This window comes from Gallus gallus, chromosome 3 (genome assembly GCF_016699485.2).
Source record: "Gallus gallus isolate bGalGal1 chromosome 3, bGalGal1.mat.broiler.GRCg7b, whole genome shotgun sequence".
In the NCBI taxonomy this organism is placed as follows: Eukaryota; Metazoa; Chordata; class Aves; order Galliformes; family Phasianidae; genus Gallus; species Gallus gallus.
Genome location: NC_052534.1, coordinates 102627322 through 102653971, shown reverse-complemented (window position 1 = coordinate 102653971; position 26650 = coordinate 102627322).

Below are 26650 nucleotides of genomic sequence, written 5' to 3'. Positions count from 1 at the left end.
GGCAGTTTGAGTTGCCTGCACAGTGCTTTGGAGGAGCAATGAAAAGCTTCAGCTGTGCTGTAAGAGGCATTTCTACCTTCCCAGGAGTGCCCAGGCTTGACCCCATTTAGCTAGTGAGATCAATTTATGTCATAGAGCGAGGTCAGCCTCTATACGCTGTTCTGGAGACTTTAAAAATGACTACACAGAGTTGGTTAGCCATTACATTTGTCTCAGATCATCTCTCACCTCTTTCTGCCAGGGTAAGATAAGTCGTACACAAGAGCGCTTTGAAGTGACAGATGATATTGTTCAACTTCTGGCGGACAGTCTGTTAGCTGGGATGACAAAGAAAATAATAACATACAATAAAGCAAGGAAGCAATGTTAGTCATACTAACTTTCATCAGTAGTCCCTGAACTGGATGCTGTTTTCTGATATTTTTTCATGTGAGGAAAAGCTGACCTAGAACACTGGTTAGAACTCATGAATATGAATAAAGATTACATGTCACAGCTGATTAGTGATTGATGATGTAGCACTAAGTCATTCTTGCTGGAATTATAGGATATCGCTAAGAAAACCACAAGCTGAAAAACTCCCAAGCGTTTAGAAAGAACTCATCTCTTTATTCACATGCCCACAGCTTTTCTTTTTTTTCTTTCTTTCCTTTTCTTTTTCAGTTCTGTTGATGTACTCTGTTTTCTTCCCTCTCCTTAGCAAAATCCATAGGATTCTTGAGTTTATATTTTTGTTAATCTGTATTTATAGATTAAAGCAATTAGGAAAGTCTTTTGCTTCTAGAGAACCATTTTAATACTTGCATTAGAGATAGCAATAGCCTTTGAGGGAGATTAATTATATATATGCTATAGGAATGGAGGTGGATAGAGGAAAGGTATCCTTTAGTTGGAACCTGTACAGTTTCTTACGCAGATAGGACTTCTAAATACTGCCACAAATAAAAGGTCAGAATTGGTCAGAGTAAAGATTAAATGAAATGACACATGGACACAGAAAACCAGAAACAACATTGATCTGCAGTTGGAGTTGACGTAAATTGATATGGCTTTGTTGACTTTAAAGATAAACGCATTTGAAGATCATATACCTGATTACAAGCTTTTGAAATTTGCTTTCCTTCCTTATCCGGATTTCTCTGTGGTAAGCAATGAAAATTCTGACCAGAACCTTCACAAATGGGAAGTAGAAACTCCTGATTTCTAATCAAGATAATGTTTGTGCAACAAATGGATATTTGCAGGTAAACGCAGTATGCTAACTTTAAAGCTGCAAGTAGTACCTTTGGCTACAAGTATTTGTGCCTAAATAACTTAAATATGGTCATAATGAGATTTTGAAATGAGAAATATGTAGTTTCTCGTTAGTTTATTATTTCTTTTATCTGTAGTCTTCTGACAGTTTAAATAAGAAGATTCATGGAAATCCGAAATCAAAGCTAGGAGTTCTGATCTAATAGCCAAATGGTTATCACAGACTTATGACTGGAGTCGACTTTTCTGCCAAAAGTGCAGCTTGCTTAATATGTACCATTTTTTCTTCTTATTCATTTCAGAAGAAAAACAAAACAAAACAAAACAAAAGGCAAAGGTTATTTTTTATAAAATGTGTAATTCAGTTATACTTCTCACCATCTCCACTTTTCTGTCTTTCCACCCCTCAACCCTCTATATTTAAAAAAGATAATCAAAGAACATTGTCATCTTAAACTATATATTTCCTGAAGATAATTCTTATATTAAAATCATGAGCTGAATTTAAAATTGAATATGTTGTTGTTAATTTGCGAACTAAAGACATTAAAGTATTTCTAGATATGACCTATAGGGATAAGTCACGCATACAGACTACTCCTTAGGAGTAACATAAAAGTGTTATTTTCTATCACTTACGCTAGTAGCCATTAGATGCCTAGAGTAAGGACAATTTACAGTGCCTATCTACAGTCTGAACAGCAGTTCCAGTATCAGTGGGAAATGATATACCCAGTAACACCATTCCATACCAAGGTGTTTGTATGAAGAAAACTGGAGCAAACCTGCATGTGACATAAACAGTCTTTTGCTGTTAAAGTCAATGGATCTATAATAGTTTGCATCAGCTGAGTATTTGACTCTTCTCAGCTCATGAGCTGAAACAATGTTGAAGAGATAAATGGAAAAAAATTTTCACTTTCATTTTTAAGTTTTGGTAGATTCTATGTAGGGAGAAAGTATGTGTGTGTATATATATATGTATATATGTAGAGAGAGATAATATATGTAATGTCAGGAACTTGGGCATTCTTCCCATATGTTTCAAATCCTTTGAAAACATAAAATTTTAAGGGATAATAGTTCACCTTTTTAACAGTGAGCTCTGATTTTTGTTTTTCTTTTTTCTTTCTTTTCCAATCATGTTAGCACTAGAATTCTTTTAAATATGTACTAGGATATCTTCCCATTTCACTGTTTCTTGCCACCTGATATACTTACTCAAGGCAGGAACATTATCTCTTGCATATTTTGTAATTTTGTTCCAAACATACTGATGGGGAAAAAAAATCTGTAGCCAAAACAGAATATTATAATGTAAACAGGGTATTTTTAACTACTATCTACATGGTTAAAAGTAATGATGGAATCCATAAAAATATAATATAAATGGATATAAACAATTACAATATAAAATACCTGTCAAGGTATGCTGAGTTCAGCCTATTTAGTTTCAAAACAGCCATTAAGGATTTTCATACCTATATTTTAGTGCCTTTAAAAATTCCTGAATATTATTTTGTTATTAAACTGGATTTTTTAGCCTTTCAGCAGCACAAAGGTGTGTATATTATCCATTTTATTTTTGAATTAGAAATGCTTTTCCACATATAATTTATATGAAAAAGACTAGCAGAAACAAAGAAATTAGTTATGCTGTAATTAAACTAATATTTTCTCCCTTCTTACTTTTCTACCTTGAGTACGTTAGACTCCCACCATTGCTTATTTTTAGATATATTATTTTTTTTTCTGTGAGGGTCTCATACTCCCTTGCAAATATCTACATTAGTTCATAATATGTAGAGGTGCAAATAAGTGTCTTGTGCTGCCGTCTGCAGTTTGTGGATCTATTTTCCAATCAATTCAAGGCTAACTCTCATTAATGCAATGAGAGCTTTCATGGATAAATCTCTCATTTCTCAATGGTAGAATAGATTCTTCATTATTGAATTGCACTCAAGTGGGATCCATGTGCATCCAAAGACAGAAAGTCTTGATTTCTTGAATCATAATAAATGCCCCAATACATTTCTTACAATATCAGTTCTTCTGAACAGTATCTAATTTCCTGAGTATCTTTGATAAATATTTACTTTTTTTCCTGCCCTCTTGGTTAATGAAAACTCAGGAATTATTCCTCAAGCCCAGTAATTATGGATGTTTGTGACCTTTTGAAATGACTCTGAAAAGTGAATTTTAACCACTGATATACTGAGTCCAAGAAAGAAAGGATATATGGGTCATTGGTAGCAAAATGAGAAGGAAAAGTCATTGAGTGTTGTCAGCATGTTATCTATCTAATCAGCAGTGGGTTCAGTGCAAGTGTAGGTGGATTATAATGAAATTCCTTTTCTTACCTTAAAATCACCTGGGATGCAATACCATTGCTGTAGGAAATAAAAATATAAAATTAATACAATGGGTACCGTACATTGAGTTTCAATCATCGACATGTACTACAGTACTGTTAAAAACACTAATAGATCTAAATATATTCCTACTGTGTTTATTTAGGGGATTGCATTTACTTTTGTTGGTGATATTTTATTTTTTTATTTGGTGCCTTGATTATAGTATCAAATATATGGAGCATTTTAAATACCCCTCATTGATGTCATTTGTTGTTAAGGTCACTCAAAAGGTAAAATTCCTGTTTTGTGTCCCAATAATAATAGTTTAAACAAACAAACAAACAAACAAACAACAACAAAAACAAACAAACAAACAATCACAACCACTTCCTATGAATGAGGTTAAGAAGTCTGGAGCTCCACCCTGAACTCAGCTATAAACTCCTGTGTGATTTCACCTTACCTTTTGTTGAAAAGAGTTGGCAGTGGCTACAGGCCCAAGAGGTATCTGGATACTGTAGGTACTGAACATCTACATGAATTGAAGGTGATATGGAAAATATTCCGGGAAGAGAAGTCCAGTAATAGTTGAATGTGATTACTGCTCTGGCTCAGGAAGACATTGAGTTGCAAACTGTTGGAGGAAGGAAGGTGAATATTTCTGGGGAAACAACTCTGTGCACTTGTTCTGTACCTTGCCAAAGACAGGATAACAGGATCTTCCAGGTCTTTTATCTGTTTCAATGTTTTGCTCTTCCAAGGCTTCTCTTCACAGGATGATAATGCCACATGAATTACTGATCCATCTGAGAATCCATGTCAGTAGGAAGAAGGCCTATTATTCCTACAAAAAAAGGTTGAATAAACTCTTGACAGGGGTTAATACATTGAATCTTGCCTTAGAACAAGACAGTGTGCTCAAAGGTTTGCTGAAGTGTCTTCCAGGATCTTTTTCTAGGATTTTTCATTTGTTGAGAATTAATCTCATTGAGAAGATATTCTCATCTGTATTAATCTCCTGTTTAATAGTACTTTGTACAATTAGGTTTGAGTATGACCACAAGGATCTCCAGTAATAGTTGATGAAGAAGGGGCTGAAACTTCCCCATGATGCAACATGCTTTCTGAAAGTGCCTCTGCTTCCTATATGACATTTAGAAAACACGAATGTTACTATGTTAACATCAGTCTTACAGTTTCCAAGAAAAAAAAAAAATCAGAAAAAAATTACTAAACTGTTTCTTCAGCAGAAAGTATGAAATGATTCAATAGAACTAAGTCACAATGGCTGCTGACCACTCAGAAAAAAACACAACCCACGTATTCTGACCCACTGCCATAGGCAACCCTGACACTAGCTTGCCCCTGTGATTTAGGGTTTAAGCTTAAGTGTGAAGGAGACCCAGCCATCTTCTCTACTATTAGCAGAAAAAGATCTAGAGGATCCATTATCCGTGGACTAGGAAAAAATCCCTAGTTATGTTCTTTTAACCAGTACTTGTGGGTAATTTCCGGACAAATGTGTTTTAATTGAAATAACATCCTTTGATCCATAGAAAATATCTTACTGCTTACAGGCTGCAACACTAAACTGCTTGCTAAATCCCTAACTCTTACAATTTTATCAGATGCGGAGTTTTCCAGGATAATTCTCTGTCTTATGTATAAATAGATGAGACTGATTAATACAAAAAAGATATGTGCAACAACACCGGTTGAAAAAAATAACAGTTTGTACATCACTATATTAACTCCTGAAATGACTCTGGAGAAGGCTTGGTGAAGACTTCATTCTGCATCCAACAAATTGAATATGCAGAGAAACTGTAGTACTGAGTCTTATTAATCTCCATAAGCATATGTATCTGTAATAGTTTGCATCTTTTCTGTTGCCAACCATTGCCCTGCATTATGCCTTGCATTCTAAAACATCAAGTCTTTGCCTAGAGCTTTCTGAGGTTCATAGTTGCCTCAGTGGCTTACTCTGCTCAATATTTGCTAGTCCCCTGTGACATCCTGTTTTCTTGAATATAGTAGACTTTTCAATTCAGTCAATTCTAGCAGTCTATTTGGCAGTTACCTTTTAAAATTGATTGCTTGGATCAATTTATATGTCACTCATCTGCTTTTTTTTTCTTTTCTTTTCCCTAGAAATAATGATAGGAGCAGATGTGAAAAGAGACCAACAGCATAGGACACACGGATTTAATATCAGATACAGAAGCTTTGCCACTCAGTTACAAATGATCTGCATTGCAGTGCAGAGATACTCTCTGAACCAAGAAGTTGATGGCTTTTTTTTTTTCCTTCCTCTGTGTGATACATAATGGATGATTTTTTGAGTCATTTCCAATAAAATGAATAATCTATTCACATAATTTTTACTCTTAACTAGTGGATTTTCTAATAAGAAAAATAGACTAATAATGTTTCCAAGTTATATTAATGATTTCCCTTCAGTTTGTAACATTATTTTCCAGTGATTTCTATTGCTAACAAACTAGAGTGGGAGGTGTAGCCATAGAGAAGATATAAACAAGTGGAGTAAGTTTAGTGGGATCTGCAGAAAAGAGTAAAAAAGAACTTCTGTTGCTAGGTGTCTGAATGTGTTAGCTGAATTAGATTTTAAAGTAATATGATTTTTCCTTGATGCAAATACCCTTTACACATAATAACAATAATAAAAAAAAAAGCTTCTGAAGTCAATATTCTGACAGTGATTTCTGTGTTATAAAGCAGACTGTTATTTATTTATTCTATTTTTTTAATTTAGGTAGGTATCTGTAGAGAATCCTTCATCTATTACATTTATATGCACTAGAAACAATATGAACAGAACTTGAAAGTTTTGTGGAAAGATACTGTGGGTTTAAAGTGTTTTTTTTTTCTTTTTTTCTTTTATTCTTGGTTTAGAAGAGCAAAATCAAGGACAACTCCATGTGTTCTGCAAAGTTCAGCAGTAATATTATTATTCACACAAGTTGTCTCAGCTGTGAAGTCAGTACATTTGTTCTGGATGTCTCTTTATTATTAATAGTCCTTTCACCTGACTTTCTACATTTGTTTGAGCCAACATCACTTTTACCTGCTGGCCAGTTCACTTAGATTATTTTCATCCCCTGGTTGCCTTTAAGGTGAAGCTTTGTTCCAAATGTCTTCGGAAAGGTTAGTTTTAACTATTATATTGCTATCGGATTGAAATTCAGGAAACAGCTATGGCAAATGCAATAGTGAAACTCTTACTTCTAAGGCACTACTAATTCTATCAAAAATATTGTCCCCAGCATAGCGTTGCAGGGTAAAATTCACCATGGAGCACGGGTAAATATAGCGCAAAGGCCACAGGATGCCTAAATCCACTCAAGTTTGATACTGCACTCTATCTACCTTAAACAGAAGCAGATGTTTAAGTAGGAATTAAGTGGTGTGTTGCCTTTTTGATGGCTCTTTGCAAATGGGCATATTTCACCCAGAGAGAATAAGCATAAAATTGGATCAGTTTATTAAAAGTTGTGAAAGGAAGACATTTTAAATACATTAACTGGGAAAATATAACTTCCGTCTTGGAAAAATATATGCTTAAGAAAAATATCATTTTTCTTTCAAATATGAACCCAAATACGAATTTATTATCTCTAAAGTTGCCATCAATTTCTGGTGAATTCGGATGAAGAAGTCTGGTTTTCCTTGGGCCACTTTCAAGGGCCTGATAATTTGAGACCGTGAATCAGACTCATTTATAATTTTATTTTCATATACTTAACAATATCACTGATGGAGAACTACTTATACTATCAAAAATATTTATGTAAAGAACAAGTAACACTGCCGAAGAATTAATTAGCATGAGCAGTGCAGTTCACTGGAATGTGAAGTACAGGGCTCTAACTGCAAAATCAAGAGCAGAACAAAATGAGAAGTTGGTTTTATTTCAGTAGATTATCTTACAAAGAACTCCATATCACACTGCTACAATTTCATCTCCTTGTCTTACCTTATACATAAAGTATGTTAAGGAAGTTATTCCATTCTTTCAAGAGAATTTGCAGGGAGAATCAGGACTCAAAAAAAGCATGCAATCAAACAAGACAATATGGAATGGAAGGAGGGTTTCAACTCAATTCAAAGTAATGTTCAGATTATTTTTGTGTATGGGGATATATGTACGTATATTCAAGTAATACAAAATGCAGAGTATCAAGGTGATAATATGCCATATTAGGATAATTCATTTTGTACATCTTAAAATAGAAATGTCTAAGTAATGAGAGATGGAGGTCAGAAAAAATTCATGAATTCTTTCACCTTATTTTCATAAATCAATGCCTTAGATCCCACTGAGGCAGCTAAAAATACATTTCTCTTTCAGATGAAGGAGAGTAGGAGGTGGGAGGGAGGACATGTTGCCTTGCAATCATAGAGGATGTCAGCATTGTCATGAAAATTATGAACATACCGTGTAGGTGTTACTGCATGAGAGATGCTCTTTCCCTTTTAGTGACAGATAATAAGAGTCTTTTATAATCTGCTATATACAATTTGAAATTTCACCTTTTGAACCTATTGCATCTGTGGTGTAGTTTCTAAATAGATACTAGGAGAGAAGAAGTGAGGTTGAATGGGCTGAGGGAGTGCTGTGCAAAATCTGTGGATTTCAGGAAACCAACCAGTGATGAACTGTTACACAGGAAATGCAATGTTTTCTGACTCTTAGAACTGTCAGCTTTACTGGGCACTGAATTTAGAAAAAACAGAATAGCCAAAATAAATGTATTTCACTCTGGAGGTCGAAGCAGAAGGATGAATGACACAGTTGAAAGTTTGGGACTAACGGCTTTCCTGTTTGTGAAGCAGGTCTAAAGACTGCAGCCACAGCAAAGTAGAAGATGTGGGCAAGGGTCAGGTAAATGCAGTTCAGATGCCTACTTTCTAAATTTGTGGAGAGGCTTCACATATTCATCATAGAGAAGTAAACCCTGAGCAATAATAACTGGGTCTTTATGGCAAAAAATTAAAAAGACAAATAATGCAGTGGGTGTCTGTTAATTGGAAGATCTCTGTGGGTGGCCAGTTAAGGAGGTAAAACTCAAAGATATATTTGAAAATAACTAAATTGACATAAAATTGCATACAAACAAACAAAAAAAAAACCTATAAACATTTTATGTATTCCTTCTTTATGGAATCTGCTTCCTATAACATATTCCATGCAAGACAGAGGGTCAATACTTTCTGCACACAGAAGGCACACTAACTCCTACAGAGAATGCACTTCAAATGGAGAGTCAGGAAAGGCAATGATAGTAGCACTCATTAAGTGGATCTTAATTTTTTTTTTCTGCAAATGGAAACTTTGGAGCTTCTAAAAACAGAAGCACTTCTTTCTCACTTGTTTTTTATATATACCTTTTCAGCTGCTACTTTACTGTTCCTGCAATAAAACACCAATTTCTTTAACCTGATAAAAATGTGCTCTGTGCACAGATTATTCAAATGCTTGTACACTCACTATCTTGATTTCCCCATTTTTTAATGAATAGCATTATAAACCATTATAGAGTACAACAGAATGGCTTGGTTTGGAAGGGATCTCAAAAATCATTGAGTTCATAGTATCATAGAATGCTTAGAATTGGAAGGGACTTTTTAAAGGTCATCCAGTCTAACTCCCCTGTAATAAACAGGGATATCTACAGATAGATCAGGTTGCCCATGGACCTGTCCAGCTTGGCCTTGAAAGTCTCCAGGGATAGTGCATCCACCACATCTCTGGGCAATCTGTTTCAGTGCCTCACCACCCTTACCAGTTCCAATCCCGCCCTCCACAGGCAAGTGTGCCAAGCACTGAATCAGGCACTGGCACAGGCTGCCAAGAGATGCTGTGGATGCCCTATTCTTGGAGGTGTTCAATGTCGGGTTGAATGGGACCCTGTGCAGCCTGATCTAGTGCCTGACTCAGTGGTTGGCAACCTTGGCCATGGTAGAGAGATTGGAACTCAATCACCTTCAGTGAAAAATTTCCCCCTAACAAACAATCTAAATCTCCTGTCTTTAAGTTGAAAACAATTCCCCCTTATCCTAACACTATCTACCCATGTAAAAAGCTGATTTTCCTCATGCGTATAAGTTCCTTTTAAGTTTGGGAATGCCACAGTGAGGTTTCTTTTCTCCAATATAAACAACCTCACCTTTCTCCAATCTAAACGATCTCACCTTCAACCTTTCTTCACAAGAGAGGTGCTTCAATTGCCTGATCATCTTTGATAGCCCTCCTCTCTGCCTGCTCCAAAACTTCCAACAGGTTTCCTGCACTGGGGGCTCCAGGCCTGAATGCAGTACTCCAGCTGAGTCTTCAGAAAGGCAGAGTAGAGGGAAAAAATTCTCTCCCATGCCCTGCTGGCCACCCCTCTTTTGATGCAGCCCAGGATGCAGTTGGCCTTCTGGGCTTGTAAGTGTGCTCTGCTGGCTCATATTAATCCCAAATCCTTCTCAGCAGGGCTTCTCTCGAGGAGTTCTTCTCCTGTATACATACCTGAGATTGCCCTGACCCAAGTGCAACACCTTGCACTTCACTTTGTTGAACCTTATTAGATATACATGAGCCCACCTTTCAAGTTTGTCAAGGTCCCTCTGGATGGCATCCTTTCCTTCTGCCACACCAACTGTGCCACAGCTTGGTGTTGTCCACTGACTTGCTGAAATTCATCTAAAGATGATTCACCTAAAGATGATAAAGAGCACTGGTCCAGGATGGACACCTGAGGGACAATGCTCATCACCTTCCTCCACCTGGGCATAGAGCCATTGATTACAACTTTCTGGCTGCAACTTTCCACCCAATTCCTTATCCTCTGAACAGTCCACCCTTTGAACTCATATCTCTCCAATTTACCATGCAAGATCCACCATAACAACTATCATTCTCATTTTCATATAACTGCTAAGTATTATATTTATCCTCTCCACATAGTTGTTCAAAGAAGGCAGTATAAATTAAGCTGTCGTTATTTTCCTCATCCTTAAATAGGTTTACATAATTTCCCACTGAGATGATAACTAGAGAAACATCTTCTTTCACACTGTAACTAAACACACTTTGCAAAACTATCTGATGATCTAATATGATTTTTCTTAATTCCACTGTAATGGGAAGAATTCTTCTCTATGGCATGGTGGATCTGCAGCTCACCCATCACAAGTAAGGGTTTTCATTGTTATTTTCCTCCAGTGTTTCATCATTTTCATCAATGAAATTCATGAATTTCTCTACTCTTCTTTATTTCTTTGTTGTTGATGTTATTGTAATATACATTTTTTCATTTAGCTGTGATATATACCCTGTCAGCATAACATTATGTATTTCTTGTGCATTTTTGAATAGAGCTTGCCCATCTCAGTTTCAGTCATGCACAGCAATGGGGGAACAGAAAACTCTGTCATGGATTGGTCTTTTTCATTGCTTATTTACCCAATCAAGGGTAAAATCAGGGAATTTAATATTGTACAAGACTTCTGGATGAATATCTATATCCTTTGTTATATCTCTTGTTTGCGAACTGCTCCTCAAATGCTTCCATTTCTGGGTTCTCTTCAATTTTTAGAATCCTCTGTGACTCATACAGCCACCAAGAATAGCCAGTTTTGCATTAGATTTATTTTTTTAATCATCCAGTAGTTACAATCATGCTGAGTGGTAAGATTCTAATATTATGCATATATAAATGACATTTTATGCACCACAGAAGTGTGGTATCAATCATTTCAGTAAATCAAGCATCTGTTGAAAAGTTAAAATGGGTTGAGTTTGTATGCATGTGTACATGCTAGTAGGATTATGCATGTGTGACCATAACATAGGAACATAACATAATGTTCCATAACTTAGGTCTTGAAGTATTTAGGTTTGTATGAAGCAGGAACTTCAGCGATATATTATACTGTTCACCTCATATTTCCTGATTTCCTCTGCCCTTTTCCACGAGTGGCATGGACATAGATATAAAAGGAATCTACATAAAAATGTAAGGTAACTTACTCATATTTGGATCTAGATTACAATTAACCTACTAGAAGCTCAAATTTATTTTAAATACTAAGAATATATGGTACGTTGAAAATCAGAAGAATTTTAATAAATTAGAATATGAACAATTTTATTATCTTTGGAGAGACTCTGTCATCTCACCATGTCATGTAGAATGGAAATAGCAAACAAAAAAATGTTGTAAGAACATTCTAATGCCTTAAGCTGAGCAAGAAGAATATTGTCCGATCTTTCAAATTTTCCTGGAGGGTTCCCAGTTCATAGCCCACGACCTTCTGTTGAAAGGGTCTCCATATACATTCTTAGAGAAAACAACAAAAAACAACCCTCCTTGCCTTTCCTTGCCTTTCCTTTCCTTTTCTTGCCTTTCCTTGCCTTTCCTTGCCTTTCCTTGCCTCGCCTCGCCTTGCCTTCCCTCCCCCTCCCCCCCCCAGAATTGGAGAGCATCCATCTCATTTAAATATCTGAAATGCTGTCCTTCACACCATTTGTAGTAATGAAAAGTAGATAAATTAATCCCCTAAAGTGTCTGATTTACTTAAAGTGAGTTTGGTTTGTTTGTTTGTTTTAGGAGATATGCCACATTGTAAACTGTATATCTCTCTGGAAAACTAGGGATGGGATTCAGTCTGTCTAATTTTGGATGGTTACAATACAGTGACTACATCTACTAGTCTATCTCTACTCAGTACAGACAGCAGAGTGTAAGGCATGTTTTGCCTCATCAGCATTTAGAGTAAGATCACTTTCAAAAATGTAAACATCTGTCATTTTTATGCCATTTGTTACCCTGGCTTGTAGCTACCACTTTAAAAAATCTCCTGAGATGCCTGTGTTGTATTTAATTGTCTGAGATACTTGAGAACCTCAGATTGTGTCAGATGTCAACACTTAGGCAACTGAATTTAGTCTTAGTACCTTCTTTAAAGTGATTTGAGTTTCTATCTCCCCTTATTAGGAAAGGCAAACTGAGATCAGGTGGGATGGGTCTGAGCATCTGAGGTGGCACTTGAACTCTTTTATTTCAGAATCAGAACTTCAGATTTCCTTTGATCATATTGAATGGCTAAAGAGCTCACGTACCCTTAGATTAGTATGTTAGACACATGGCCCACAGAAGTTAAATCTGTAACTGAATCGTACCCCCACAAATAAATGAGTGAATCTCATGCAGTGTGACCAGTTTAAATGCAGAATTAAACCTGTAGTGTGCAATCTATCATAGAAGAAGTTTTTCCTAATGTCCAACCTGAATCTCCCCTGGCACAACCTGAGCCCATTCCCTCTAGTCCTATTGCTAGGTATATGGGAGAAGAGGACAACTGCCAGCCTACCACAACCCCCCTTCAAGTGGTTGTATAAAAGCAATAATGTCACCCCTGAGCCTCCTCTTCTGCAGACTAAACAGTTCCAGCTCCTTCAGCTGCTCCTCAGGTCTGTGCTCCAGACCCCTCACAGCTTCATTGCCCTTCTCTCATGCTCCAAGGCTTCAGTGTCTTTCTTGTACTGAGGGGACCAAAACTGAACACAGTACTTGAGAAGGAGCCTCACCAGGGCTGAGTATAGAGGGACGATCACTTCCCTGCTCCTTCTGGCACAACTATTCCTGATACAAGCCAGGATGCCATTGGCCTTCTTGGCCACCTGGGCACACTGTTGGCTCACGTTCAGCCAATTGTCAACCAATACCCTCAGGTTCATTTCTTTTTCACAGTCTTCCAGCCACTCTGGCCTAAACCTGTAGCATTGCCTGGGGTTGCTGAGCCAACATGCAGGACCTGGCACATGGTCTTGTTGAACTTCATCCCATTGGCTTCAGCACAGCTATCCAGCCTGTCCAGATCCCTCTGTATGGCCTTCCTATCTCCAGGCAGATCGACACTTCCAGCCAACTTGGTATCATTTGCAAACTTATTGAAGGTGCCCACAGTGCCCTCATCCAGGTCATCAATAAAGATACTGAACAGGATAGGTCCCAGTACTGACCCCTGGTGAACACCACTCATGACTGGTCACCAGCTGGATGTGACTCCATTTATCACCACTCTCTGGGCCTGGCCATCCAGCCAGTTCTTTACATAGCAGTGTATACTTGTCCAAGCCGTGGGCTACCAGCTTCTCCAGAAGAATACTGTGGGAGACAGTGTCAAAGAACCAGTATTTCTCCTTCTATGATCAAGTGACCTGCCTGGTGTATGAGGGAAAGGCCTTTAATGTAGTCCACCTAGACTTCAGCAAAGGCTTTGACATGTAAGAGTCTGCACAGAATCTGAAAATTCATGTATTCTGATTGGTTGAGGTCATTATTAGCTAGTCAAATGAGGGAATCATTCAAGATGCACCAACGTTTTCATCAGCAGAGACTCACAGATTTAATCTCTCACACTCAAATAAATACCCCTTAGAATTCTTCATCTCCATGTGATTGGCAGGCATGAGAACCTATTTTTCTCCAGATCCTACTTTTCATCTCCAAACTGAACATATTGTCTGCCTCAGGATAAAATAAACACATCTTTGTAGAAGAGAAATCTCACAGTAAGTGCAGGCCAAAAGAAAAGAAAAAGAAAGGAAAAGGAAAAGACAAGAAAAGGCAAGGAAAAGGCAAAGCAAAGAGGCAAAGCAAGGCAAGGCAGGGGAAGCAAAGGGGAAGGTGAAGGGGAAGGAGTAGGGAAAAGGGAAGTGAAGGGGGAGGGAAAAGGAGGGGAGGTGAGGGGAGGAGAGGAAAGAGAAGAGGTAAGAGGCAAACAGCAGATAATTATAAATAGAGATATCCTCTATGACAGTTTGTATGGCTTCCTGGAAAGAAAAATGGTGCAGAAAAAGGAAATCTACAAGTACTCAGAAAAAGACTAAATGTATGGCATTGTCTATGGCCACCTGTAATACAAACAAAATCTAAAACTGGCAATGAATTTGGTAGCAACAATAATGCTGGAAGCCAGAACTATAACCCATCAATTTGAGGTGATCATAGCAGTATGATAAAATATAGGACTATTGAATATTATTTTTCTGAGATTTCCTGCAGGAGAAAATACTTACTTTGAAGTGAATGATACTAGCTCCCAAACCATTAATGTTTTTCAGCACAAGAGGTTGCAGCTAACTTCAGTTTGAAGTCAGGTTTAAAGTCAGGTGCTAGAGGAAGTTCATACACAGTAACAAATAGAGTTATCAGACCACTAATGATCTATTCTCCTATTGATACGCCTGGGACTTTGCATAAAGCTCTCATTAGTGCAAATGGAAAAGTGGAAAGTACATGCCGAAATCAACAACTCCCCCTATTGTTATAATCAGTGAATAGTCCCCTTAGGCAAAAAGTAACATTGCTGTTTAATTTTTCGTTGACTACTTTCTGCACCTTATGAAACAAATCATGTTAAAAAGAGTGGTCTTTGAGGTCTTGTTTGTTTTCTAAGTGGATGTCATATGGAAAAAAAAAAATCTGTGAAGAGGATTTATCAAAGCCGACATTCTTGTTATGACCCAGTTCTGACCTGATTGAGCCAAATCATCAATCACAGTCACAGTGGGCCATATTTATTGCTGGTGCAACCGCACTACAATTGACAGAATTACATTTTGGAAAGATTTATGCCATAGATGCTTATTAAGAAATCTGGGGCGATTATTAGTTAAAGGTTTTCCTTTCTCTGCAGCTTGGATTAATGCATACATTATGCAAAGGTATGTTTCAGTTTACTACAGATGTTGTAGTTAAGAATTCATGGATATTTGCACTTTGTTGCTCGAAGTTTCATTATGATGGAATGTGAAGATAACAGGGCCACAGTCTAGTTATACAGTTGAGAGGTTGACAGAATAATTTGATTGTATTCTGCTTATTTACCACAGTATTCTGGTATACTTTGTGTCCTGTAATAACTGCTAGGCATGGGGCAGCTAAAACAACAAGCAATAATGATGTCCTACAGCAAAGAAATATTGTTCCTAGATCTTTTGTGACTGCATTTGTCCAAAACAGCATATAGAAAAAGAGATAACTTATTTAAACGATTACAATAAAAGTACAAAAATACCTGTCAGTGTCTCAGGTGTCTACTCACTTTTTACATCCTTCCAAATCTAGATGACATTTAGTCAATCAGAGCGATCAAAAAATAAGCACGTATGATTACGGGAATTGAAATTTTTTTAATCATATTCTTTGTCAGCCTTAGCAGACTAAATCTATTAAAGCTAGATGGAGCTAACCAATGTTCAATAAAAACTGTGCTTCATTTTTTTTTATTTCCTAGACGAGTAATTGCCCTTACATGATAACAACAATCAACTGTTTACTGGGTGAAATTGTGCCTAACCTGAATTAAAGGAAGTCCTAGAATTGACTCCACCGGGGCTATGATTTCACCTTTATTACATTAATTTAATGCAATGTACCACAGTAACAAAAATACTGATCAGTTAATGAAAGAACAAAGATCAGTGCTTAATGCAAGTGTCATTTGAAACACAGAAATAGGGAATGGAATAAACCGTGCTTTGTTACAGTGTCTTGCGATAGACACCTCACAGCTGTGCTGTATATGTAGATAAATGTGATAAGTAGCACTTTGAAACAGGCTTGCATTTTATATTTAGTAAATGGACCGTTTAAGCAAGGAAATAATTTCCTAGCAGTGATATTGCTACAGTCCACCTAAATAAATAGTTTGATTATTCACCAGTAAATAGTTGCATATCTCATGTGCCATTAATTCTACCACAAATTGATTCAAGTTAATTGGGTTCACAATTAATCCAAACACACTGCTTAGGCAGCGTAAGCGTAGTTTGCAAATCTGTTTTAAAGGAGATTTGTAGAGCGAGCTTTAGCTGACCAAATTTTTTTGCAATTTTAATGGAAAACTTTGTGAGATGTTCAATTAATGTGATGTGCAGTAACGTGAGCTTTGTACTGATATTCCATGTGGGGATGTGTTATCAGTCAATGTGTCCTAGGGATTTACACAGACATCTGTTAATGGAATCCAGTTAACTTCAAACTATGCCATCAGTAAGTGTCACTCTCACTACTGGGAGACATTAGCTATCACAGCAGTGTCTGGGAAAAATACAGAATAGAGCACATGTACTTCATAAACAGTTGTGAATTGTGTGGCAGTTCTTTCTGACTTTCTTTTGTCTGCTTAATCTTAGAATTTTAGTAGTATTTTTCACTGTCACCCTAGCACAAAAGGCAGATCAATTAAGAGAAGAAATCAACGTAAAATTTCTACTCAGTAACATAAACTATGTGTTGGAGGTCTTGAAAACTAACAGCTGTATCTGTAACTTCAGCTCTGCATCAGCGTTGTTCAGTGGCTTACAACCCCAGACATCATGAAAAGTTACCAGAGGGTGAAAAAGTGAAAATTTTAGGACAAAATAAAACAAGGAATATCTCATTCTCTTGATCTTCACAAATCCTTATCTTTTAAGGCTCAGTAATTTCTCACAGTCTCTTTAAAACGTCATCAAGGCAATTACCTATCTCACTGCTTGACTTGTATTACAGAAGATCTGCTCTGAAAGTAATGCCTTCTATTTTATTATGTTGGCCCTCGACATCAGAGGCAGATGTTGGCAGTACAGTAGTAGAGGTTGAATCTTCCTTACAATATTCTATCATATTTTGTTTCTGTGTGACAAATGGCAGCAGAGAGGCAGCCTGGCAAAGTGGCATCTGATATGGAAGTGTGTTACAAAGCAAGGGGTGTAACCGAATTCCTTCATGTGGAAAAAATGGCACCCATTGACATTCATTGACTCTTGCTGAACATTTATGGACAACAAACAGTGGATGTCAGCACAGTGTAAAGGTAGGTGCTGTGTTCTAGCAGGGGTGAAAGTGACATGAAAGACAATCCACATTCCAGGCAGGCATGCAGGTATTTATGAGCGCAGCATGCAGGCTCTTGTTCATTGCTGACAAAAATGCATAGCTAATGGCAATGACTATGTTGAAAAATTGCATTTTGTAGCTGAGAATTTTCTCTATCAAATAGTGCTGTTGTGGTCTTTGTATTGTTGTATTTTTCATGGAAATAAATTAAAAGCATTACTTTTGGAGCAACCTACATACAGAGGAGGGGTTCATATTTTCATTTCTAATATCAGTTAAGTAGTCACTGCTACAAATGATTAGAAGTTCTACTTAGGTTGCAATTAACTAATGCGTGTGATACATTATACTGGCTATTTGTTAGTGAATGCACATTAAAATTCTTGTAAGGATAAAGTGAATTTTAACACATCCGCTGATAGAACTTATTGTGACTAGCCTTTATCAGATAGTGTACAGTAAAAGTACAGTAGAGTTTCAGTATATTAATTAGCATGTGCTATCCAGCAGAAGTTGAAATTAACCTTTTTGTCTAATGAAGATAGTATCAAAGACTAATTCTGTGGGAAAATTAAAGAAATTAGCCAAAGGGACTCAGAAAAAAGCTTAATACATATTGTTTCAGGGCTAATTAAACTAAGAGGGCTAGGATTTTATGCCTATTTTTGGAAATTTCACATGCATTTATCCCAGTATTTAGCGTAACTGTAGGCTTGTGTGTTGACATCATTTGAGACATGACTTGCAATTTCTTTGTTATTAAGAATAATGCTCATATTTAGATTAATGCTCAAAGTAAAATTAATAATTAAGAAAGCTGAGAAAGGACTTTTTATAAGGGCAGGTAGCGACAGAAAAAAGGGGAAATGGTTTTAAACTAGTAGAGGATAGATTTAGACTACACATTAGAAAGAAATTCCTTACCTTGAGGGCGGTGAGACACTGGAATATGTTGCCAAACAAGGTTGCGGATGCCCCCTCCCTGGAAGCATTCAAGCTCACGCTGGATGGGGCTGTGAGCAACCTGGTCTAGAGGGAGGTGTCCCTGTCTGTAGCAGGGGGTTGGAATTAGTTGATCTTAAAGATCCCTTTCAACCCAAAACATTCTATGACACTACAATTCTATGATTCATATCAGCTTTACTGAGCTGAAGCAATACAGATAAACTGGTCCCTGAGCTGTTCCTTATTACTGTACATTTCAAACGTCCTTCCTCCTTTGATCTCTTCCAGTTGTTTTTCAACTGTTTTATAACTGGTTGTTGCACTCACTTACCCAGCTGAAGGTTTTCTTCTTTCAAAAAGCTTAATAGTAAATCTTTGCTCACTTGACTTTTATTTGCTTACAATTTTTCATTTAGTGAAGGTATGGTAATTTCTGTGATGACCAATCAGAAAATCAGATTTACCTCAACTTTCTTTAAGGACTGAAATTCAAAACCAGAATCATAATATGAACAGCCACAGAAAATATGTCTTGTCTAAGAAGATGTCTTGTTGAAGAAGTGACCACAGGCAGCTAAAGAAGCTTGCAGTTACCTGAAAATGTAATTTGGTGCGTATTTAAGTCAAAATTTATTCAGAGAATAAAAGCTAGCCCTTTTTTCTCTGTGTCACTCTACTTCTTTCTTGATATGATAGTTTGTGCTATTTTGGGAAACTGATCTAGTTGAAATATAACCACCAAAGGATGAAATGAAGATCCTGGTTTTTTACCTGCTCCATTCCGGTTTCAAGCTAAGATACATATTTTTTTGTCCAGTCCAGTGGAAGGCATGGCACCACATTGTAGGAACTAACTAGATTGTCTTCATTGTAAATCAAACTGTTCATGGGATTTGGTATGGGAAGTTAGACAGTTGATGTGTCAAGATGCCTACTACTATAAAACATGGCTAGTAGATGTGGGAAGGGAGGGAGGAGATGATATAAGTATTGAAGAAACAGCCCTTGCTCGATGTTCTCTTCCCCAGCTAACCATCATAGTGAAGCAATGACCCCCTCTACTAAAAAAAAATAAAATCAAATTAAACAAAAGAGGAAAAAGGGAGAAAAGAGAAAGGAAGGTGAAACTGATTTGTTGCTCTAGGCATGGAGTAGACTTCAATAAGGTTTCTGATGGAATATATTTTCCCTATTTACAGGAGAGTAGTGTCTGTGTTCTACCATTACCCATCTCATTCTATTTACATGAGTGTACGTGATGAGACAATAGAGGATCCTGGCAAAGTACCAGACAAAGTCCAACAACAGCTAATAAGAGGAGAATAGCCTCTAGATTCCTCACGGGGAGAGGAGAATAACCAGCATTTTTGCTGTCCTGTGGGATACAATTACGTTGTCCTGAACTAAAGAATGACCAGTCTCGCCTCCTCTGTTTATCGAATGCAGACCTGATGTCTGATTTCATTGCAGACTCCCTGCCTAAGATGGATATCCTGAGGCCAAATTCAATAGGCAGTCAAGCACTGTACCTGCCAAGAGCCAGTATTTTCAAAAGAATGCATGCCAGTAGATTATCATGTCGGTTTCAGTTAGAATCAACATTACTTTTCTGGTTCACTTAAAATCAAACAAACCACCATCCAAGAGATATATGCCTTAATTCCCAAACATTTTACAGCACTATGGCTCTAATATGAGATTCTGATACCCAGAAGAATTCAGGTTAAAATTTTGAGATGCTTTTAAGATGTCAGATATTTAATTTTTTTGAATGCCTAAACAAGAAATTTCAGGATTAGTACCCAGGTAAGTCTTTTCAGGGAATAAAAGTAGGAACAATATGCTGCCAACAGAAATACCTGAAATAGAATCAGCAGTGCAAGTATCAGAGCTATGTCCCTTTCAAAAAATGCCTTCACAGCATAGGAAAAACAGGATGCCCTCACAACATAGGAAAAATATTCCAATTTCTCTGTTGTCTGGAATTTGTTTCTGATGGAATTTGCAATTTGCAGAAACTGCAGGAAAAGACACCAATGAAAAAAACCACAGAAATTTTAAATATGAATCTTATGTGTTTTGCGTCTGACTAGTATCGTGTATATATAAAGACAACAAGTCTATCACACTGCTCATCCTTGTCAGACCAGCAAGATCTCCCAGACACAGATTGCCTAGAGATTTTTACATCAGCAGGGAAAATTGTATAATTCTTTACTGGAGAGGCACATACTTCCCCAGAGAACAATTCAGAGAATATAAGATCAACATTGTCGTCCTAAAAGAATGTATTATTACAGCTCAAAAGAAAGAAAGAAAGAAAGAAAAAAGTAATAACAATGCAAAATAACTCAGAGAACTAAGAAAATAATTTAAGCATTTCATTTAACTACCTAGGATCAGATGGAACAATCTGGGCTGATAGCATTACTATCAGTAATATGAAAAACAGTAGTAACGATTATACAATATTGTTGCATATTATGGAAAACTGAAATTGTATTTTATTACTTGTATTCTGTACTCAAGTCAGAGCAATCCCAAACAGGGATACAGGCTGGGCAATGAGTGGATTGAGAGCAGCCCTGTAGAGAAATACTTGGGGGGTGTTAGTGGCTGAAAAAGTGAAAATGAGCCAGCAATGTGTACTTGCAGCCCAGAAAAACAGCTGTAACCTGAGCTTCAAGTGTGGCCAGCAGGTCAAAGTGCATGATTGACCCCCCTTTTCACCTCTCTTGTGGCTTCACCTGCAGTACATGCCTGGAGGTGTTCAAGGCCAGGTTGGATGGGTCTTTGGGCAACCTGATCTAGTGGGATGTGTCCCTGTGCATGGCAGAATATTTTGAACTAGATTATCTTTAAGGTCCCTTCCAACCCTAACCATTTTATGAACCTGTAATTGTATTATTCTGTGATGCTATGACAAAATATGCGTAATTTTCTATCAAGCCGCTAGGAAACAGTGAAACAATGAAAGATCTAATAGGTCAACATAACATCAATCTGCTTTGTTGTTTGTTCTTTTGGATTGCCCGTGACTAATAGTATGTCGGTCCTGATAAACTCTGAGGGAATAACACACTCTGTTACATGTGAGTATGCAGACAGAAGATGGGTGAGCCTGTATTTGTTCCAGTGGAGAGAAAGGCACATCAGGAAAATCTCGTGTTTTTTTAATACAAAAATAAGTAAAATTCTTTACTTTTTTTTTTTTTTTTAATCTACACTTATAGCAGAATAGAATAATAATATTAGTTAATCACCTAAAAATATTCTACCATCAGTTCTGTTTTGATCTGGGATAGAGTTGATTTTCTTCACAGTGTCTGGTATGATGCTGTTTTGGCTTTAGGAGAAAAGCAATGGTGATAACATAGTGATGTTTTAACTATTGCTGAGCAGTACTGTAAAGAGCCAAGGATATTTCAATTTTTCAGCTTCTCATACTGTTCTGCCAGCTTGGGCTGGGAAGCATAAGGAGATAGGAGGGGACAGAGTGAGGACAACTGAACTAAACTGACCAAAGGGACATTCCATACCATATGGCATTATAATTTGAAAAAAGCTATAAAACTGGTGAGTTGTCTGAAGGGCAGCTGCTGCTTGGGGTCTGGATGGGCAAAGGATGGTAAGGGATATGAAAGGCAATAAGAAAAGGTTGTGTACATTACCAGCAGCAAATGAAATACTAGGGGAAATGTGGTCTTGCTACTGACTGGGACAGAAAACCTGTTACAAACAATATAGAGAAGGCCAAGATGCTTCTTTGCCTCAGCCTTTACTGGTGAGATTTGCCTTCAGGAATCTGAAGCCTCTGAAGGTCCCCAAATTTATTAAAACATTGTAGGCATTTTTTATATGAGAAGAGGCTGAGATATCTGGAAGTATTCAGCCTGAAAAAAAAGAAGGTTCAGAGGTATCTTGTCAAGGTCTATAAATACTTGATGGGAAGATACAAAGAAGGCATCTCTTCTCGGTAATATTTAGTAGTCAAAACAAGGAGAATAAGAACAAGCTGAAATATAGGACGTTCCATTTGAAATAAGGAAGGCCTTTTTTTATTGTAATCATGAACAGATGATGGAGAAGGCTGACCATGAACATCATGGAATCTCCTTTCTTGGAGACATTCAAAATATGAATGCCCTGCTGGTGTTGTGCCTGCTTAGAACCAGATATTTGAAATAGGTGATCTCCAAGAAGACACTTCAAACCTCAACTGTTACGTAATTCTGTGATCTATATTAAATTACATCAAACTGAAAGGAGTGGTAATAAAAGTTAATTAACCTGTAGTACATACACCTGTTTATGAAATCATGGAGTATAACAATATTTCCTCTAGTAATTATAGGTGATTTAAGTCTGTATCATACCATTGCCTGTCTCTTCCTATTTATATGTCTGCACTGAATGATATGAGTTGAAGGCTTGAGGCAAGACTTTTAGAGAAAAGAGAAAAGCTAAGCCAATTGAAAGCAGTTTCTGAAGGGAATAACATCAAAAATAAGGAGGAGAAATATTTGAAAAAGAGGGAAAGGATTGAAGACTATTGAAGATATTATGTTTATGTGGTATTCTGGCATTTCTGAATGTCCTAAAAAAGGATTACACCAACTGCAAGTGAGCAGATGAAGAAAAAAATTGAGGAGAAGCACAAAGGAAAACCAATAGAACATCAAGAGCATCTGAAGTGCTAGGAGGCATTTTCCTTCTGGAAAATATCTGAAAATCCTTAAGAGAGCTGATGAGGATTCATTTAAATAGCAGAGCTGCTCATTTAAACAGTCAGCCAAACGCCTCAGTACAGCTTTATAAAATCAGGCTGTTGCTATGAAGTGCTGGAACAGAAGGAAAGAGCAAAAATACAGCACGTCCTGAAAATGCACTTTGTCAGAAATTGGTCAAAACTGGCTTAAACTATACACTCAAGTAGGCTTCACAAAATACCTAGTATCCTCTCTTTGTTAGAAGTTAAAGCACAGATCAAGAGAAATGAATAATAATGTCTTTCTTGTTGCTGTTGTTGTTTCATTTAATGGTTTAAAGTTATTTAAACTTGTGAATAAATTAAAAAATATATTAATTTGATAAAAAAAATGATAAGGAACACATACTGCTTGGTTTAAAAGTCAGTACTGCTGATGAAAAACTGATGATTGTGATATCAGCTGAAGCAGAACAGACATTTGATGTTTAACTGGTCCTATAGGTAGCAGTTAAATTGTTTCCAGAAATACTGAATAATTCCATTTTTATCTTCCTGTTTCTGTCCAATAAATGTTTTAGAAAAAACAGTGAACAGAAAGGTTCAAATGGTAGATAGACCATAAAGAAGGGCCTCTGTTCTTTTCTGTACTGAAGACTTGTAAAAATGCAGAAGTAAAAAAGTCTAAGAATTTGTGTTTCCATTTCTGCCCAACTGGCACCATTTCTAGAGACAGAATGCTTGCTTGTGCTACAATTTCAAAAATACAGCAATGAATATTTTTGTATTGTAGGGAATATTTTAGGACTTCAGTTTGATACTATCATTGAATCAAAACCCTAAAGGTCTCTTCAGACATGAGTTATTCCACTGGTCTATAGATAAACTGTCATAAAATCTCCTACAGCACAGTTCTTCTCCCTACAGCAAATCTCAGAGTTGTTCCTACATTGCCTCAGTAACATTGTGCCCTCCAGCCTCTAAAGCAGTTTTCTCAAGTCATTGATGGAGCACTAGAAAAAACATCACAATTAATTTGTAATCAGCATAAATACAGATAATCACCAAAAGATTTTAAATAAGAGAGAAACATTAATTCAGTTGTAGTTTTTGCAGTCTAACAACATACACAAAGTTGTATGGATTCTCTACAAAATGTTATCAATACCTATAGATTTTGCAGAAGAAAGTCGCCAAGTATTGCCACACGGTTGTGGTAAAATAGGCAGTATACATTTAATTTGAAACAAAACTGTTGTTGTTCTGTTCTGTTTTATTTTTCAAATACCAAAACAGAAGATTCCAGCTGTAAATGAATATTTATTTGTTAAGCATGGTTTTGTTAAAGTAGTAGTAAAAGGGTAACGATGTCAAATGGATTTTTTATTATTATTTTCATTGTACTTTGAACCGAATTGTTCTCTGTCGCTATTTGGGAACACTTGCTTATTTTTGTAGAAAGAAATAGAAGCAGTTCTTCTCAAAGGAGCTCAACCCATGTCTGTGTTGTGTCTTACTTTTTCCCTTTTTTTTTTTTTTTTTTGTGTGTGTGTGTGTGTGTGTGTGTGTGTGTGTGTTGTAAAATTGCATAGATATGAGACACTATGAGGGAGGATTTTTTTCCCCAAATGTTTGGTCTTTTTTTTTTTTTTTAATGGGTGACAAATTAAAAACGCCGGTAATTCATGTAGATATTTAATGAGACAGATGTTTAATCATGATTATCTGTGCATTGTTTTTACAACTATATTGTACTGCCCTTTTCCACAGAGGGGGTACTTGGCGAGAATAATCATTCTCAGCACTCTACTTTCATCTTACGTATGAGCATTATGGGGTTCTCCTTCTCTGTATTGAGCACTTGTACAATTACATCATTACAGTGTCTCATTTCAGGATTAATCCAAAACTGCTTTAGTTCCTTTGGCAAAAGCATTCTATGTTAACGTTGAGAGCCTATCTTGCAGTCTGCATATGTATTTTTCTAGATACTATCAAAGTTCATATTCCATCTTGCCACTGTTGACTTCAGTTTTAGCATGTTAGTGTTAGCGCACTTTACATTTGGAATGTTAATGGAAGGATATTTAATGGGCAAGTAATATGGAACAGGTTAGAATGAAGGATTCTTTGAAGTCCAAAGAACATCTCCAAATGTTCTGCAGATATCTGGGGCCAAAGAAGAAGGAAAAATGAGAATGCATGCTACTCTGCTATAGAGAAAAGTGTCATACTGCAGAAATGGATGAATTAAAAAAGGACTGGTATACACCTGAACTAACTTCAGGTACCTGGAATAGAAACATCTGCATCTTAGCTAGTCTCCATAAATGTACTTAATAATGGACATCTAGCAATGATCCACATGTAAACATTTGATTTATGATGGAATGATAATTTTATTCTCTAGACATATGCTATATACTAAGGGAATTCAAATATCTGGCTATCATTTCTCCTTCGTCAAAAACCACTTCCAGCTGAATAAATTCTACTGGGAAATATCTAGAGTAGAGTAAAGTAGAGCAGAGTAGAGTAGAATAGAATAGAATAGTTCAGTTGGAAAGCATCTATACCAAAGAAGTCCACTTCATAATTGCTTCAAGGTAACTGAAAGTTAAAGCATGTTATAAAGGGCATTATCCAAATGCACATTGAACACTAACAAGCATGAGGCACCAACCACATCTCTAGGAAGCCTATTGCATTGTTTGAACATCATGAAGTAATATTATCTGAAGAAATACTACAGTTGCCTTAGAGAACTCTAATCAAAGACAGACTGTAGGCTGGAAAATCAATACCTGCAATTCATAGTTCATAGTATGCTAAACATTCATACTCTGGGGGATTGCTGAAGAATTACAGAATTGCACAGGATGCTTTGGGTTGGAAGGGACCTTAAAGATCATCTAGTTTCAACTCTTCTGTCCTGGGCAGGGTTGCCACCCACTAGATCAGGCTGTCTAGCGCCTCATCATACCTGACTTTGAACAGTTTCAAGTTTACAGTAAAGAGCTTCTAATGAGTTATTGCAATCTACTCTCTTTCAGTTTAAAATCATTACCCCTTGTCCTATCACTACACCCTTTGATAAAGAGTCTCCCCTCATCCTTCTTTTAGGCCCCTCTTTTCTACTGGGAAGTTGTGATAAGGTCTTCCCAGGGCCCTTTGTTCTCTAGGCTGAGCAACTCCAGATCACTTCCTGGGAGGGGTACTCCAGCCCTCTGATCATCCTCATAGCAGTCCTTTGACTCACTCCAACTGGTCAGTGTACTCCCTATGTTGGAGGTCCCAAAACTGAATGTAGTACTGCAGGTGGAATCTCACCTGTGGTCCTGGCTAGGTTTGAATTGAGTTAGGAAACACACTGCCTGCTCATATTCACTTTTTCAAGGCCCAGGTCTTTCTTTACAAGGCTGCTCTCAAGTAGCCATTAAGGGTTTTCAGGAACATTTACAGAATCTGCGGCATGATCATGTCCTTGAAGAAAA